General features: G+C 40.0%; 1 pseudogene; it reads right to left on the reverse strand.

Annotated features, from left to right (window-relative positions):
- Window positions 1–939: 939 nt before the first annotated feature.
- Window positions 940–6,674, reverse strand: LOC132657877 (tripartite motif-containing protein 5-like; annotated as a pseudogene).
- Window positions 6,675–17,446: the final 10,772 nt, after the last annotated feature.

The following is a 17,446-nucleotide window of genomic DNA, read 5'->3' on the forward strand; positions in this document are numbered from 1 at the left end:
GACCTTTCCATCATAAGTCAAGCACATACTAAATATGGGGACCTGAGTTGCACAGTGACACAGATTGTGAATTAAATTAATGAAGTAATGGGGACTTGACACTCCAATGCTTTATTCCTAACAGTGACACTGAGCTGAAACTTCTTACAACCAAATTTCTCTACTATAGTTTCTGTTCCATTCTCAGTGTTTATAGCACAATCTAGCCATGATTTCTGAACAGAAGCTTAAAGTAAATCTATGCTCTGTTTTTGTGTCCTGAGCATGGTTTTATCTTAATTAACCATTAGATAACTCTAGTAGCTTTACATAATGTTCTCAGTACAAAATGATCATCTCTGGTTTCCCATACTTACCTTTTCATGATGGCATTCACATCCTAGTGAGAAATGAGAAAACATGAGTCAAGAAGTAATAGGTTCCCCACTTACAAAGCTTATTCTCATTCCCATCAGTCCTGATTGTGGGAATAGAGATGGTCTCCATGTAACAGCCGAAAAGTAAAAACAAGAGTGAAGCCAGTCATTCCAGAAGACTCATGTGATGTTGTCAAGTTTCCAAAAAAGATAAAAAACCCCCAACACTGATGGAAGCGACAGGCTTCTAGTTATCTGGAAATTAGACATATTTATGGGAAAAACAAGAGACCTGGGATTCTGGTGACCCATGAGATGATTTGAAGAAATCATGGTTCTTTCATTTATTCAGCAAAACTGAAGTGATATACTATTGTAGGCCAAGCATTAAACTAGGTTTTGGAGAATCAAACATGAAAATATAATCCAAATATTCCTCAAGTCATTTATATGGCTTTTGTTCAGGGTACAAACAAACAAATGTATTAATGTAGGTGTTTTTAGGTCTCTCTCTTCTTATTTTACACACCACGTATTAGCGATGTCTTCCACTCCCTTAAATTCAGCATACACACATGAGCAGTTGGTTTCCAATTCTTTATTGTTACTCAACTTTGTCTTTTAAATGCATATTAATATATTCATTAGTAAATGAGCCACAGGAATCAGTAATTTTGAATGTCTAATATGTAACATTATTCATCAACCAAGCTGTCTCCTTTTTTACTCCTTGTTCATAATGTTACCAGTATGCACTCATTGCCCAAAAACTAGAGCATTTACCTACACTTTAGCCTCTACTGAGTCTGTATAATCAGGTCCTTAATATTTTTTAGCCATCTAACCTTCTTATCACATTTAATGTTTTATTTCTTTGAACTGGTATGTACCACTGTATTTAATCTCTTTTGCTTCAAATTTATTTCCTCTATGTCACCAAAAACTAGGACAACATCTCAGTCTCAAAGAAAAAAAAATTCCCTCCTCATTATGGCTATTTTGTGTATGTGACAAAAATTAAATTAAACTAGAATAGAGAAAGAATCCCAGGTGGTATTAGTGGTAAGAATCTGCCTGCAGTGTAGGAGACACAGAAGGCTAGGGTTCAATCCCTGGGTCAAAGATCCCCTGGAGAAGAATTGGCAACCCACTCCAGTATTCCTCCCTGGAGAATTTCATGGACAGAGGAGTCTGGCGAGCTACAGTCCATGGGGTCCCAAAGAACCAGCATAACTTAGCACACACACAGCACAGACAAAGGATAAAGGGTGGGGTGGGAGTGATTGCAATTTTAATTCTAGTTTAATTTGAAACTCAAATATTGCCCTCAGAATCTGATTTGTGTCTTTCTCCAATTCTACTTATTCAATCTATATTGACTTTCTCCCTCAGTTTCTGAAAGAAACATAAACCTCTTGATTAAACTCTTGAAGTTCTCATCCAGTTATAGCAAAATATTTGAATGCCTTCAGCCCTTAGCCTACAGGATCAGATGCCAAAATTAAAAGCACCACTGTGTAGTTGCTGGAAGGAAATGAAGCCATGCTGCAAAGAGTTTCTATTTTTACTGAAACTAAGTTGAAATTATTCTGAAGTAGAACAGGATAGGACAGGAAATATATTGAAATTACTGGAGCAACCACCAAGTAAAAGCTAAAGAAATACAATGAGAAAATAGGAAAACAAAATTTTATACAATAAATATCTGCTTAACACAAAAGAAGGTAATTAAGGAGGAGAAAAAGAAAAATGAAAACTACAGTAGCCCAATAGAAGGCAAACAGCAAAATACTAAATTTAAATATAAACATATCAATAATTGCATTAAATGTCATGTATTAATGCCTTGATTGAAATTAGAAATTGTTGACCTGGATAACAAGCAAAATTTAAATACTGCTACTTATAAGAGACATAATCAAAGCACAAAAGGGCAAAGGTAAAAGAGATTACATGCAAGCAGTAATAAAAAACAGGTCAAACATTTATATTATTAGACAAGATAGACTTTAAGATAAATCTTATGAGAGAATGAGAGGGAAATGTTATGATAAAAAGTTTAGTACATTAAACAAATATACCAGTTATAAATGTAAATGCACCCAACAGCAGAGCTTCAAAGTATTCAAAGCAAAAATAAAATGAGAAGTACATGATTCCATAGTAACAGTTTCAGATTTCAATAGCTCAGTCTCAATAATGAGAGGACAGCCTGTATGGAAAACCATCAAGACATGCACCATATTATCAACCAAACTGACCTAAGTAACAGCTACAACCATATTACCCCATGAATGAGGAACACATCATGTTTTTAAATTCATAACAAAAATTTTTCTGAACATCCAGTATCTTAGGTCATAAACAAATGTCAATAAACTTAAAAGTTTGAACTAATGAAAAGCATATTTCTCTGATTACCACAGAATTACAGCTGAAGTCCAGAGCAGAAGTGAAACTCAAAAATGACCAAGTATTTTGTCATTAACAACACACTTTAAAATATCCAAGGTTTAACAAACAAACCAAAAAAGAAAACTGCAAAGAAAATTTGTGAATAACTTGAATTGAGTAACGATTAAAGCTAAACAATCAAAATGTATAAAATATAATTACTTAAATGCACTTATATCATTAAACACTATATCAGAAGAAATGGTCTCAAATCAGTGATCTAAGTTTCCAATTCAAGAAACTAAGAAAGCAGAGTAAATTAAACTAGCACTCACACACACACATGGACAAATATATCTACACACACACAGAGAAAACAGTAAATGTAAGAGTAGAAATAAATAAATCATAAAAGCTTTAAAATAGACAAAATAGCTAAAGAGTTATGTTTTTTAAATCAATAAATTAACAAAGCATAACTAAACTGATCAAGAAAAAAGTGAAAAAGCAAATAACCAAAATCAGGCATAAAAGAGGAGACATTACTGTGAATATTATAGAAATTAAGGGGATAATAAAGAATTACTGTAACTAATTTTATGCCTACAAACCATACAACTTAGAATAGACAAATCCCCACAAAGAGATGCAAAAACTGACTCCAGGATTGTAAAAGATCTAAATAATTGTAAAACAAGTAAAATATTTTAAACACTTTAAATAAGAAATAACCAGAGTGAGATAATTTCTCTAGTGAATTCCATTGAATACTTAAAGAATAAATAAGAATCTTTCAAAAATTTTCTTCAGAAACAGAGAAAGTGGGGAAAAAAATCTCAAGAGCTTAAGGAGAAAAAAAAGCCTCTTGATATCTGAAATGAATTTGTCTGCGGCAAAGCTGGAACACGTAGAAGGATCTGATAAATGCTTAATACCAGCTCACAGATAACAGGAGCCTTTAGAAAACCATCAAACACAATGAATCTTCTCTCCACAAAGTTCTGCACTGAATATTTTATTCTTAAAAAAAATAAAAATTTCCCTTGTTATTCCTGCATTCGATTCTGGCATTGACTTATTCTTACAGCCTCTGAAATAGATGCAGAGAAGGGGGACTGTAGGTTCCAAAGCAACCTTAGTGAGAACAGCAGAGAGACACAGCAACACAGAAGAGAAGGACATTTTCTCTTCATTTTCCTCATGTCTCAGATGCTGAGGCTTCTTCCCCAGTCTTACATGCATCATCTCAGTGGTTGACCTCTGCAACTGATGCTCCACATGTGAGATGAGATTGTTCACCAACTGGTTCTGCTGGACTAGCTTATCCTCAGAGTCGGCCAGGTTATCCAGACCAGCTTCCTCCTCAGTCTTCAGGTTTTGCGGTTACTTCAGCTCCTCACTGTCCAGGATCTCTCTCAGTTTTTTAAACTCTGTCTAACTATTTTCTCTTTCATGCTGTATTTGATTCTACAGGAATGAGAAAGAGAGAGAGAGAGGAGGAGGAACATTTCTTGGGGAACATGACTTTTCCTGTTTTTTTTTTTCTTTTTTTCCTCTCCATCACATTGCAAAATAATGGCCTCAAGTCTGCATTAGTGAGGTAAACTTTGAGTCCAAATGAAATTCTTGGGGGTATGACTCGGACATTACACAGCTGTTCAGGACACTTGTACCTCCTTGGATTACTCCTGACCCCTTCCCTCCACCCTCTGCCAAACAGTTGACACTGAGGATGAACCAAGAGCCATTGCCAGGTGTCTCCCCAAGACTAATAGACAGGACAAGAATGGATATGCAATTCCCTAATCATCCTCGCCAGAGAGTCCCTCTGTATGAATACCTCCCTTCCGCTATCTGTGTTCATTTGTGATATATTCACTTTTCAGCACTCATTCCTATCAGGGAAAGGACAAAGAAAAATACAAGTCAAATGACACAGCTATCAGGGAACAAAGAGAAAGGCAGTTCCTTGTGACCAATCCAAAGTCTTGCCCAGATGTCTAACTCCTTCAAGAAGCATCTCCTCACACCTTCCAGGTAGAAATCTCTTCTTGAATTTCATCTTCCAGCATCTCAACTTTCTGCTGTTCCCCCTTTAGTCTCTCCAAAGATTCCTGGAGTTTCCCCTGTGAGAAAAGAATCACACTAGAGTCAATCTATGGGCTTTCTCACATCACTGTAGAGCATAAATGAGGAAAAATGAGTCTGATTTCCAAGGAGAATAGACTTTACAGAAACTGAGAGCAGCATTTAGAATCTGTGATTTGGAAAGAAAAAATTGAGGTAGGATATGTGTTCTTTATGACTCGAACAGTAAAAGTCACTATATACTTGCCAAGAGAAGATTGATTCCTTCTATTCTAGAAGAAATCTGATCCTGCAGCAGGGAAACATCTTACACATTAATCCAGCAAGTGTCTCAGTTATTCCTCCTGTTCAAAGGGGTAATGAGAGCTTCTCCTAGGTACCAGATCTCCATGTATTAACACAAGGAACATGAATATCTACTTCTGGCTAAGAGTCTGCACATAGAGTTATAACGTTATAATTGGAGAAATGCACAGAAATGTTTCTCAGACATCAGAAGGGGGGCATAGGAAGAGAAGAGGTCATAGGCCTCAGGTTCTTGGTGTCCAGGTAATTAAACTCCAATGCAAAATAGACATTTCCCCTTAATTACCAGTTTCTTACAGGTCTTCCCTCTGTTATGGTCTCTTACCTGGTACTTCTGGACAACCTCCTCCATGAGGAATATGTGGTGACTTGAGATGGCTCACAAAGCCAGCAAATGACCTTCCCATCTTTCTCACAGAAGAGCAGGAGTTTCTCCTTTGCTACCCTGGGCTCACCTTGAAATCTCTGAACCTCTCTGCTTATGTTAGCCAGGTGCCAATTAGGCCTCAGGTTCCCAAGCTCGTGACTGGTTCTGCACACAGGGCAGCTACACTCTCTCTTTTCCCTGATCGTGGACCCCTTGTTATTTACAGTGATGCAAGCTTGGCACAAAGTGTGACCACAGTTAAGGCTCAGGGGTTCTGTCAGAAGCTTCAGGCAAATGGGCAAGTCATCTCCTCCTGTAGGTTCACCAGTTTTCCTGAAGCTATGGTAACTTTTCCCCTGCTCCTACCTGTCCTGACTTCTGAGGACTTTCTTATACAGATCCTTGCATGATTGGGAAAGATAATTGGAGTAGAGTAAGAAAAGTAGAAATACATGATACTTAGTTCAGTTCAGTTAAGTCGCTCAGTCGTGTCTGATTCTTTGCGACCCCATGAATTGCAGCATGCCAGGCCTCCCTGTCCATCACCATCTCCCGGAGTTCACTCAGACTCACGTCCATCGAGTCGGTGATGCCATCCAGCCATCTCATCCTCTGTCATCCCCTTCTCCTCCTGCCTCCAATCCCTCCCAGCATCAGAGTCTTTTCCAGTGAGTCAACTCTTCGCATAAGGTGGCCAAAGTACTGGAGTTTCAGCTTTAGCATCATTCCTTCCAAAGAAATCCCAGGGCTAATCTCCTTTAGAATGGACTGGTTGGATCTCCTTGCAGTCCAAGGGACTCTCAAGAGTCTTCTCCAATACCACAGTTCAAAAGCATAAATTCTTCTGCTCTCAGCCTTCTTCACAGTCCAACTCTTGCATCCGTATATGACTGCTGGAAAAACCACAGCCTTGACTAAATGGATATTTGTTGGCAAAGCAATATCTCTGCTTTTCAATATGTTATCTAGGTAGGCCATAACGTTCCTTCCAAGGAGTAAGCGTCTTTTAATTTCATGGCTGCAGTCACCATCTGCAGTGATATTGGAGCCCAAAAAGATAAAGCCTGACCCTGTTTCCACTGTTTCCCCATCTATTTGCCATGAAGTGATGGGACCAGATGCCATGACCTTTGTTTTCTGAATGTTGAGCTTTAGGCCAACTTTTTCACTCTCCTCTTTCACTTTCATCAAGAGCCTTTTTAGTTCCTCTTCACTTTCTGCCATAAGGGTGGTATCATCTGCATATCTGAGTTTATTGATATTTCTCCTGGCAATCTTGATTCCAGCTTGTGCTTCTTCTAGCCCAGCGTTTCTCATGGTATACTCTACGTAGAAGTTAAATAAGCAGGGTGACAATATACAGCCTTGACATACTCCTTTTCCTATTTGGAACCAGTCTGTTGTTCCATGTCCAGTTCTAACTGTTGCTTCCTGACCTACATACAGGTTTCTCAAGAGGCAGGTCAGGTGGTCTGGTATTCCTATCTCTAGTTGCTGCTTATAAATCAAATACAGGCCAAGGTCAAGTTATTGAAGGATATAAAAAGAAACATTCAGAAAGAAGGATCCCAGTGACTAAGCCAAAAGAACATTGCATAATAATGTTAAACACTTTACCAGCAGTTCATGGTTCTTATTATGTGACAAATTCCATCTATATCTTGCTATTTAATTTTACTAAACAAAAGTTGTCCTAATACCTTTTCTACTAAGATATTTTATGACCCACCCACCATCTTTTTGTTTCCCATGCCCAAGAAGCATCCTCCATATCAAAAAGCTGAAAATACTTAAAGCTTTTGGGCTTTTATATCCACTCTTCTCTCAGCATTGGATGCTGCCATTGATATTAGTATGATTCATATTTCAGTAAACTCTCTCCTAACCAGTCAGTCCTAAAGGAAATCAGTCCTAAATATTCACTGGAAAGACTGATGCTGAAGCTGAAGCTCCAATACTTTAGCCACCTGAGGTGAAGAACTGACTCATTGGAAAAGACTCTGATGCTGGGAAAGATTGAAGGCAGGAGGAGAAGGGGATGGCAGAGGATGAGGTGGTTGGACAGCATCACGGACTCGATGGGCATGAGTGTGAGCAAGCTCCAGGAGTTGCTGATGGACAGGGAAGCCTGGACTGCTGCAGTCCATGGGGTCACAAAGTCAGACACAACTGAGGGACTGACCTGACCTGAACTGAACTGAGCTGAAACTCTGTCCTCACATATTATCTCATCACAAAGACTTGCTCTAACTAAATTACTTACATTGTAACCATCGCCATCATTTGCTGTACATTTACAATGATTTCCGGGCTTCCCTGGAAGCTCAGCTGGTAAAGAATTCACCTGCAGTGCAAGAGACCTTATTCAATTCTTGCTGCTGCTGCTGCTAAGTCGCTTCAGTCGTGTTCGACTCTGTGCGACCCCATAGACGGCAGCCCACCAGGCTCCGCCATCCCTGGGATTCTCCAGGCAAGAACACTGGAGTAGGTTGCCATTTCCTTCTCCAATGCATGAAAGTGAAAAGTAAAAGTGAAGTCGCTTAGTCGTGACCAACTCTTCGCGACCCCATGGACTGCAGCCCACCAGGCTCCTCTGTCCATGGGATTTTCCAGGCAAGAGTACTGGAGTGGGGTGCCATTGCCTTCTCCATTCAATTCTTAGATAGGGAAGATCCACTGGAGAAGGGAGAGGCTACCCACTCCAGTGTTCTTGGGCTTCCCTAGTGGCTCAGCTGATAAAGAATCCACCTGCAACATGGGACACCTGGGTTCAATCCCTGGGTTGGGAAACTCCCCTGGAGAAGGGAATGGCTACCCACTCCAATATTCTGACCAGGAGAATTCCATGGACTGTATAGTCCATGGGGTTGCAAAGAGTTGGACATGACTGAGCAACTTTCACACGCAATGATTTCTCACTTCATCATGACATAATACATGACAATGTGTTTGTATACATAAGAGAAAAAATTCTTTATCTGATGTATGAATGGAGATGATGACTTATAATGATCATGTATCTTCAACACACAAAATGAAGTTGAACCTACAGAGACCTATCACCTACCCCATTGAGTTAAAGAAAAGAAAAAAGATTTCATGAACCTAGTTAATACTTAAGAGCAATGGGTAGTATGGAAATGAAGAAATAGAAACCAACTGGGAACTTCTGCAAAGTCTTGACTGTGTAAACAGTGATTTCACCTTGACCTGAAATATGTCAAAGATATTGATAGAAATCTAACTATGTATTGTATGAGGATGGTGGAGAAGGAGTTAGTATGAATAGATCCAGAGGATCACAGAAGTCAGATATTTAAAAGCATATAAACACTGATGAAATGAATATCAGTCCTGAGGAAAACACCCTCAAAATATTAGGCCAGATCATTCAACTAATTATTGCTGATGAAGAATTATGTGTTGGTAACAGGACTAATATCTATAGAAAGTAAGATGAATCTAAAAAGAGGGCTTAAATCACTGCACACTTGACATTTACCTGGAAAGTAACAATAAATCAAACTTTAGTCATATATTTATATATATATATTTCATATGTATCTATATATTCATAAAAGAGCAGGTGTAAAAAATGCTAGTATAGAGATATACATGTTAGATTTTAAATAATGGGGTAAATAGGGATTATCTAAATACTTCCACTAGGAAACATAAGGGTTGAACTTAAAGTTGAGGAAGAAGAAAGAAATATGTAATGAGAAAATGGAAAAATGTTTAGATGGAGGAAACAATTCTGTTCCTAGAAGACATAACATCTAACATAGATTACTAAATGCCTGTGTGATTGGTGGGTAGAAAACTGTTAGGATCTTGGTGGTGGCTCAGTTGGTAAAGAATCAGCTGCAATGCAAGAGACCCAAGTTCAATCATGGGTTGGGAAGATCCCTTAACCCACTCCAGTATTCTTGCCTGGAGAATTCCATGGACAGAGGAGCCTAGTGGGCTACAGTCCATGGGGATGCAAAGAGTTGGAAATGACTTAGCGATGAACACTTTCACTTGGTATCACAAGAGGCTGAAGTGCCATTAAATATGATACTTCCTAAAATATGTAACATTTAGGAGCCCATCTCCATGAGTCAGGAGAAGTTATTAATGTTTTGCCATCAGAGAAGAGTAGGGGCATGACCAGCTATGCCCTTGGGCTGTGAGATGTTGGATAGACACAGTGTGAAATTGGGAAGATCAGGTAGGATGCAGGCACAGCTCCTCAGGAGAGAGATGATGATAGCTGGAGGGACAGGGTAATGAAGGAAAGGCAGGGCAGCGGATAAAAGTGAGAGAGAAGAGCAGGTAAGAGGGCAAGATTGGGAGTTGGATGAGATATGTGGGAACAGGGTTAACATCAGTCTTGGACTCCATCCTGCAAAGATAATATTGAACTACTACACTCCTAAGTGTGCATGCATGTGTCTTTTATTTTCTGGGAAACCTACAACAAAGTGGAAGGTCAGCAGTCGAGACCACATTATTGATAACAAAATTAGTCTGAGGTAAAGTGCATTTCCTAGAGGAGGGTGCAGCAACCCACTCCAGTATTTTTGCCTGGAGAATCCCATGGACAGAGGAGCCTGGTGGGCTACAGTCCATAGGGTCACATAGAGTCAGACATGACTGAAGCAACTTGCATGCAAAGTGCATTGGGGCTAGGAAGACTTTATATAGACCTTGAATGTCAGTTGGTAAGCACACATCTTATTTTTCACAAGAGGATTGTGACTCTTATCAACAAATATGTCTCTTTTGTGTCCCTGGAAGCTGGTGTTCACAGTCTTTTGAAAGGTAATCAGTCCTTTGTAGCACTAGGTTTATCCCACCAATGGGAATGTCACATATATCCAATCTAGTTTGGTTCCTTACAAAGCTGAGATGATGGGGATGTCATACCTCCCATAAGGACCATTTCTGAGAGCTTACCTGAAACACTCATGCTCAGTGATGTATTTTTTAATACCTTCAGCTAAGCTTAGTAAACCTGATATTTTATGCCTTATGAGGTTAAGTGGGTGGAATTTGTGATCCCAATTGGAAACCACTGGTGGAGGTCAGTCAGATCGAGTATCACAGAGTGGTAGCGCAGTCAATCTCATTCCTCAACCTGGATTCACATGGCTGGTAATTATAGTCTAGACTCAAAAGTTCTGTCAGGGACTTGAGGAAAATGGGGCTGTGAAGCAGTAAAGGAAAATAAAGACAATCTCAAAAGATAGTCCATGTCTTGATGGTTGCCAGAGTTTGATGGCAAAAGTAAGCTCTCCAATATAAGAGAAACAATAAGTTGCTGTATAGGACCAACTGCTCATAGCGGAGAGTTCTGACAAAATGTGGTCCACTGGAGGAGGGAATGGCAAATTATTCCAGTATTCTTGCCACAAGAACTCCATGACCATGAGCAGGATGAAAAAAAAACAAAAAATATGACACTGGAAGATGAGCCCCCCAGGTCAGAAGGTGTCCAATACGCTACTGGGGAAGAATGGAGGGCAATTACTAATAGCTCTAGAAAGAATGAAGTGGCTGGGCCAAAGAAGAAACAACACTTAGCTGTGGATGGGTCTAGTGGTGAAAGTAAAGTCTGATGCTATAAAGAACAATATGGCATAGCCACCTGGAATGTTAGGTCTATGAATCAAGGGAAATGGGACACGGTCAAGCAGGAGAAGGCAAGAGTGAATATCACCATCTTAGGAATCAGTGAACTGAGATGGAAGAGCATGGGAAAATTTAATTCAGATGACCATTATGCCTACTACTGTGGGCAAGAATCACTTAGAAGAAATGTAGTATCCCTCATAGTAAACAAAAGAGTCTAAAATGCAGTACTTGGGTGCAATCTCAAAATTGGCAAAAAGATCTCAGTTCATTTCCAAGGCAAACTATTCAACATCACAGTAATCCAAGTCTATGCTCCCCATCACAGATGCAGAAGAAACTGAAGCTTTACTGGTTCTAGGAAGACTTCCAAGACCTTCTAGAACTAATAGCCAAAAGATGTCCTGTTCATCACAGGGGACTGGAATTCGACAGTAGGAACTCAAGAGATACCTGGAATAACAAGCAAGTTTGACTTTGGAGTACAAAACGAAACAGGACAATGACTAAGATTTGTCAACAGAATGCACTGGTCATAGCACATATCCTTTTCCAGCAACACAAAAGACAGTCTACATATTCACATCACCAAATCGTCAATGCCCAAATCAGATTGATTATATTCGAAGGACATGAGTTTGAGTAAGCTCCAGGAGTTGGTGATGGACAGGAAATCCTGGCATGCTGCATTCCATGGAGCCGCAAAGAGCTAGACATGACTGAGCAACTGAACTGAACTGAATTTTCTTGCAGCTGAAGATGGAGAAGCACTATACAATCAGCCAAATCAAGACATGGAGCTGACTGTGGCTCAGATCAACACCTTTTTGTTGTGAAATTCAGACATAAATTGAAGAAAGCAGGGAAAATCACTAGGCCATTTGGGTATGACTTAGATAAAATCTCTTATGATTATACAATGGAAGTGACAAATAGATTCAAGGAATTACATATGGTAGACAGAGTGCCTGAAGAACTATGGACGGAAGTTCACAACATTGTAGAGGAGGCAGTGGCCAAAACCACCCCCAAAAAAAGAAATGCAAGAAGGCAAAGAAGTTGTCTGAGGAGGCTTTACAAATAGCTGAGGAAAGAAGAGAAGTGAAAAGCAAGGAGGAAAGGAAAAGATATACCCAACTGAATGCAGAGTTCCAGAGAATAACATGGAGAGATAAGAAGGCCTTCCTTAATAAACAAGGCAAAAAAGTAGAGGAAAACTATAGAATGGGAAAGATGAGAGATCTCTTCAAGAAAATTGGAGATATCAAGGGAAAATTTCATGCAAAGATGGGCATGATAAAGGACAGAAATGGTAAGGACCTAACAGAGGCAAAAGAGATTAAGAAGTGGTGGCAAAAATACACAGAAGAACTGTACAAAAAGGGTCAGGACAACCTTGATAGTGTGGTCACTCACCTAGAGCCAGAAATCCTGGAATGTGAAGTTAAGTGGGCCTTAGGAAGCATTACCACAAACAAAGCTAGTGGAGATAATGGAATTCCAGCTTAGCTATTTAAAATCCTAAAAGATGATGCTGTTAAAGTCTACAGTAGTATGTCAACAAATTTGGAAAATACAACACTGGTCACAAGACTGGAAAGCTCAGTTTTCCTTCTAATCTCAAAGAAGGACAATGCCAAAGAATGTTCAAACTATCTTACAATTGCATTCATTTCACATGCTAGCAAGGTTATGCTCAAAATCCTTCAAGCTAGGCTTCAGCAGTACATCATCCGAGAACTTCCAGATGTACTTCCAGATGTACAAGTTTAGAAAAGGCAGAGGAACCAAAGATCAAATTGCCAATATTTATTCGATTATAGAAAAAGCAAGAGAATTCCAGAAAAATATCTACTACTGCTTCACTGACTACACTAAAGCCATTGACTGTGTGGATCACAACAAGCTGTGGAAAATTCTTAAAGAGACGGGAATACCAGACCACCTTACCTGCCTCCTAAGAAACCTGTTGTGGGTCAAGAAGCAACAGTTAGAACCTTACATGGAAAAATGGACTGGTTCAAAATTGGGAAAGGAGTATGTCAAGGCTGTATATTGTCACTCTGCTTATTTAACTTACACGCAGAGTAAATCTTGTGAAATGCCAAGCTGGATGAATCACAAACTGAAATCAAGATTTCTAGGAGAGATAGTAATGATCTCAGATATGCAGATGATACCACTTAAATGGAAGAAAATGAAGAGGAACTAAAGAGCCTTTTGATGAGGGTTAAAAAGGAGAGTGGAAGAAGTGGCTTAAAATTCAGCATTGAAAAAACTAAGATCATGGCATCTTGTCCAATCACTTCATGGCAAATAGATAGGGGAAAAATGGAAACAGTAACAGATTTCATTTTCTTGGGTTCCAAAATCACTGCAGATGGTGACTGCAGTCACAAAATTAAAAGACGCTTGCTCCTTGGAAGATGAACTATGACGAACCTAGACAGTGTATTAAAAAGCAGATACATCACTTTGCTGAGAAAGGTCTGCTGACAAAGGTATAGTCAAGATTATGGTTTTACCAGTAGTCATGTATGGATGTGAGACTTGGATCATAAAGAAGGCTGAGCACCGAAGAACTTATGCTTTTGAACTGTGGGGCTGGAGAAGACTCTTGAGAGTCTCTTGGACTGCAAGTCCCTTGGACCTTCCTTGGACAGCAAGGAAATCAAACCAGTCAATACTAAAGGAAATCAACCCTGAATATTCATTGGAAGGGCTGATAATGAAGCTGAAGCTGAAGCTGAAGCTCCAATACTTTGGCCACCTGATATGCAGAGCCAACTCACTGGAAAAGACCCAGATGCTGGGAAAGATTGAAGACAAAAGGAGAACAGGGCAGCAGAGGATGAGATGGCTAGATAGCATCACTGACTCAATGGACATGAATTTGAACAAACTTTGGAAGTTAGTAAAGAACTGATGAGCTTGGAGTGCTGCAGTCCATTAGGTCACGAAGAGTCAGACACAACTCAGTGACTAAACAACAACAACAAAGGTAGAGCTACAAAAAACAGCCTAGAAGTCATGTACAGCTTACCTCTGGCTGAAAATTCTATGGCCCAGATGGGGCTCTGATGAATGACAAATTCAGAGGTAATCATTATATCACTTTATTACCGAAGCTGTGATCCAAACATGGTTGTGGGACCTCCAAATCTTTCTCATCCCATTCAAGATCCAACCAATTTTGAGATGAATGTACCAAGAACTGATAGAGAAGGGTGGATCGGAGCATGCATTCTTCCACATAGTCACAGCATTTATTTTACCTGCAGCACTCTAAGGCCCTAATGTCAAAATGTCAAAATGTCAATTGTCTGACAGAATGTGGTCCACTGGAGAAGGGAATGGCAAACCACTTCAGTATTCTTGCCTTGAGAACACCATGAGCAGTATGAAAAGGCAAAATTATAGGATACTGAACAAGGAACTCCCCAGGTCAGTAGGTGCTGGAGATCAGTGGAGAAATAACTCCAGAAAGAATGAAGGGATGGAACCAAAGCAAAAACAATACCCAGCTGTGGATGTGACTGGTGATAGAAAAAAGGTCTGATGCTGTAAAGAGCAATATTGCATAGGAACCTGGAATGTTAGGTCCATGAATCAAGGCAAATTGGAAGTGGTCAAACAAGAGATGGCAAGAGTGAATATCGACATTCTAGGAATCAGCGAACTAAAATGGACTGGAATGGGTGAATTTAACTCAGATGACCATTATATCTACTACTGCGGGCAGGAATCCCTCAGAAGAAATGGAGTAGCCATCATGGTCAACAAAAGAGTCCGGAATGCAGTACTTAGAAACAATCTCAAAAAGACAGAATGATCTCTGTTCGTCTCTAAGGCAAACCATTCAATATCACAGTTATCCAAGTCTATGCCCCAAGCAGTAATGCTGAAGAAGCTGAAGTTGAAAGGTGCTATGAAGACTGACAAGACCTTGTAGAACTAACACCCAAAAAAGATGTCCTCCTCATTATAGGGGACTGGAATGCAAAAGTAGGAAGTCAAGAAACACCTGGAGTAACAGGCAAATTTGGCCTTGGAATGCGGAATGAAGCAGGGCAAAGACTAATAGAATTTTGCCAAGAAAATGCACTGGTCATAGCAAACACCCTCTTCCAACAACACAAGAGAAGACTCTACACATGGACTTCACCAGATGGTCAACACCGAAATCAGATTGATTATATTCTTTGCAGCCAAAAATGGAGAAGCTCTATACAGCCAACAAAAACAAGACCGGGAGCTGACTGTGGCTCAGATCATGAACTCCTTCTTGCCAAATTCAGACTTAAATTGAAGAAAGTAGGGAAAACATCTAGACCATTCAGGTATGATCTAAATCAAATCCCTTATGATTATACAGTGGAAGTGAGAAATAGGTTTAAGGGCCTAGATCTGATAGATAGAGTGCCTGATAAACTATGGAATGAGGTTCATGACATTTTACAGGAGACAGGGATCAAGACCATCCCCATGGAAAAGAAATGAAAAAAAAAAAAAAAAGATGGCTGTCTGGGGAGGCCTTACAAATAGCTGTGAAAAGAAGAGAAGCAAAAAGCAAAGGAGAAAAGGAAAGATATGAGCATCTGAATGCAGAGTTCCAAAGAATAGCAAGAAGAGAGAAGAAAGCCTTCTTCAGTGATCAATGCAAAGAAATAGAGGAAAAGAACAGAATGGGAAAGACTAGAGATCTCTTCAAGAAAATTAGAGATACCAAGGGAACATTTCATGCAAAGATGGGCTCAATAAAGGACAGAAATGGTCTGGACCTAACAGAAGCAGAAGATATCAAGGAGAGGTGGCAAGAATACACAAAAGAAATGCACAAAAAGGATCTTCATGACCAAGAGTCACGATGGTGTGATCACTCGTCTAGAGCCAGACATCCTGGAATGTGAATTCAAGTGGGCCTTAGAAAACATCACTACGAACAAAGCTAGTGGAGGTGATGGAATTCCAGTGGAGCTATTTCAAATCCTAAAAGATGATGCTGTGAAAGTGCTGCACTCAATATGCCAACAAATTTGGAAAACTCAGCAGTGGTGACAGGACTGGAAAAGGTCAGTTTTCATTCCAATCCCAAAGAAAGGCAATGCCAAAGAATGCTCAAACTACCGCACAATTGTACTCATCTCACACACTACTAAAGTAATGCTCAAAATTCTCCAAGCCAGGCTTCAACAGTACATGAACCATGAACTTCCTGATGTTCAAGCTGGTTTTAGAAAAGGCAGAGGAACCAGAGATCAAATTGCCAACATCCGCTGGATCATGGAAAAAGCAAGAGAGTTCCAGAAAAACATCTTTCTGCTTTATTGACTATGCCAAAGCCTTTGACTGTGTGGATCATAATAAACTGTGGAAAATTCTGAGAGAGATGGGAATACCAGACCATCTGACCTGCCTCTTGAGAAATCTGTATGCAGGTCAGGAAGCAACAGTTAGAAGTGGACATGGAACAACAGACCAGTTCCAAATAGGAAAAGGAGTACATCAAGGCTGTATATTGTCACCCTGCTTATTTAACTTCTATGCAGAGTACATCATGAGAAATGCTGGACTGGAAGAAACACAAGCTGGAATCAAGATCACCAGGAGAAATATCAATAACCTCAGATATGCAGATGACACCACCCTTATGGCAGAAAGTGAAGAGGAGCTAAAAAGCCTCTTGATGAAAGTGAAAGAGGAGAGTGAAAAAGTTGGCCTAAAGCTCAACATTCAGAAAACGAAGATCATGGCATCCGGTCCCATCACTTCATGGGAAATAGATGGGGAAATAGTGGAAACAGTGTCAGACTTTATTTTGGGGTGCTCCAAAATCACTGCAGATGGTGACTGCAGCCATGAAATTAAAAGACGCTTACTCCTTGGAAGGAAAGCTAAGACCAACCTAGATAGCATATTCAAAAGCAGAGACATTACTTTGCCAACTAAGGTCCGTCTAGTCAAGGTTACAGGTTTTTCCAGTGGTCACATATGGATGTGAGAGCTGGACTGTGAAGAAGGCTGAGAGCCGAAGAATTGATGCTTTTGAACTGTGGTGTTGGAGAAGACTCTTGAGAGTCCCTTGGACTGCAAGGAGATTCAACCAGTCCATTCTGAAGGAGATCAACCCTGGTATTTCTTTGGAGGGGATGATGCTGAAGCTGAAACTCCAGTACTTTGGCCACGTCATGAGAAGAGTTGACTCATTGGAAGACTCTGATGCTGGGAGGGATTGGAGGCAGGAGGAGAAGGGGACGACAGAGGATGAGATGGCTGGATGGCATCACTGACTCGATGGACGTGAGTCTGAGTGAACTCC

The sequence above is a fragment of the Ovis aries genome, chromosome 15, assembly GCF_016772045.2.
Source record: "Ovis aries strain OAR_USU_Benz2616 breed Rambouillet chromosome 15, ARS-UI_Ramb_v3.0, whole genome shotgun sequence".
Lineage (NCBI taxonomy): Eukaryota > Metazoa > Chordata > Mammalia > Artiodactyla > Bovidae > Ovis > Ovis aries.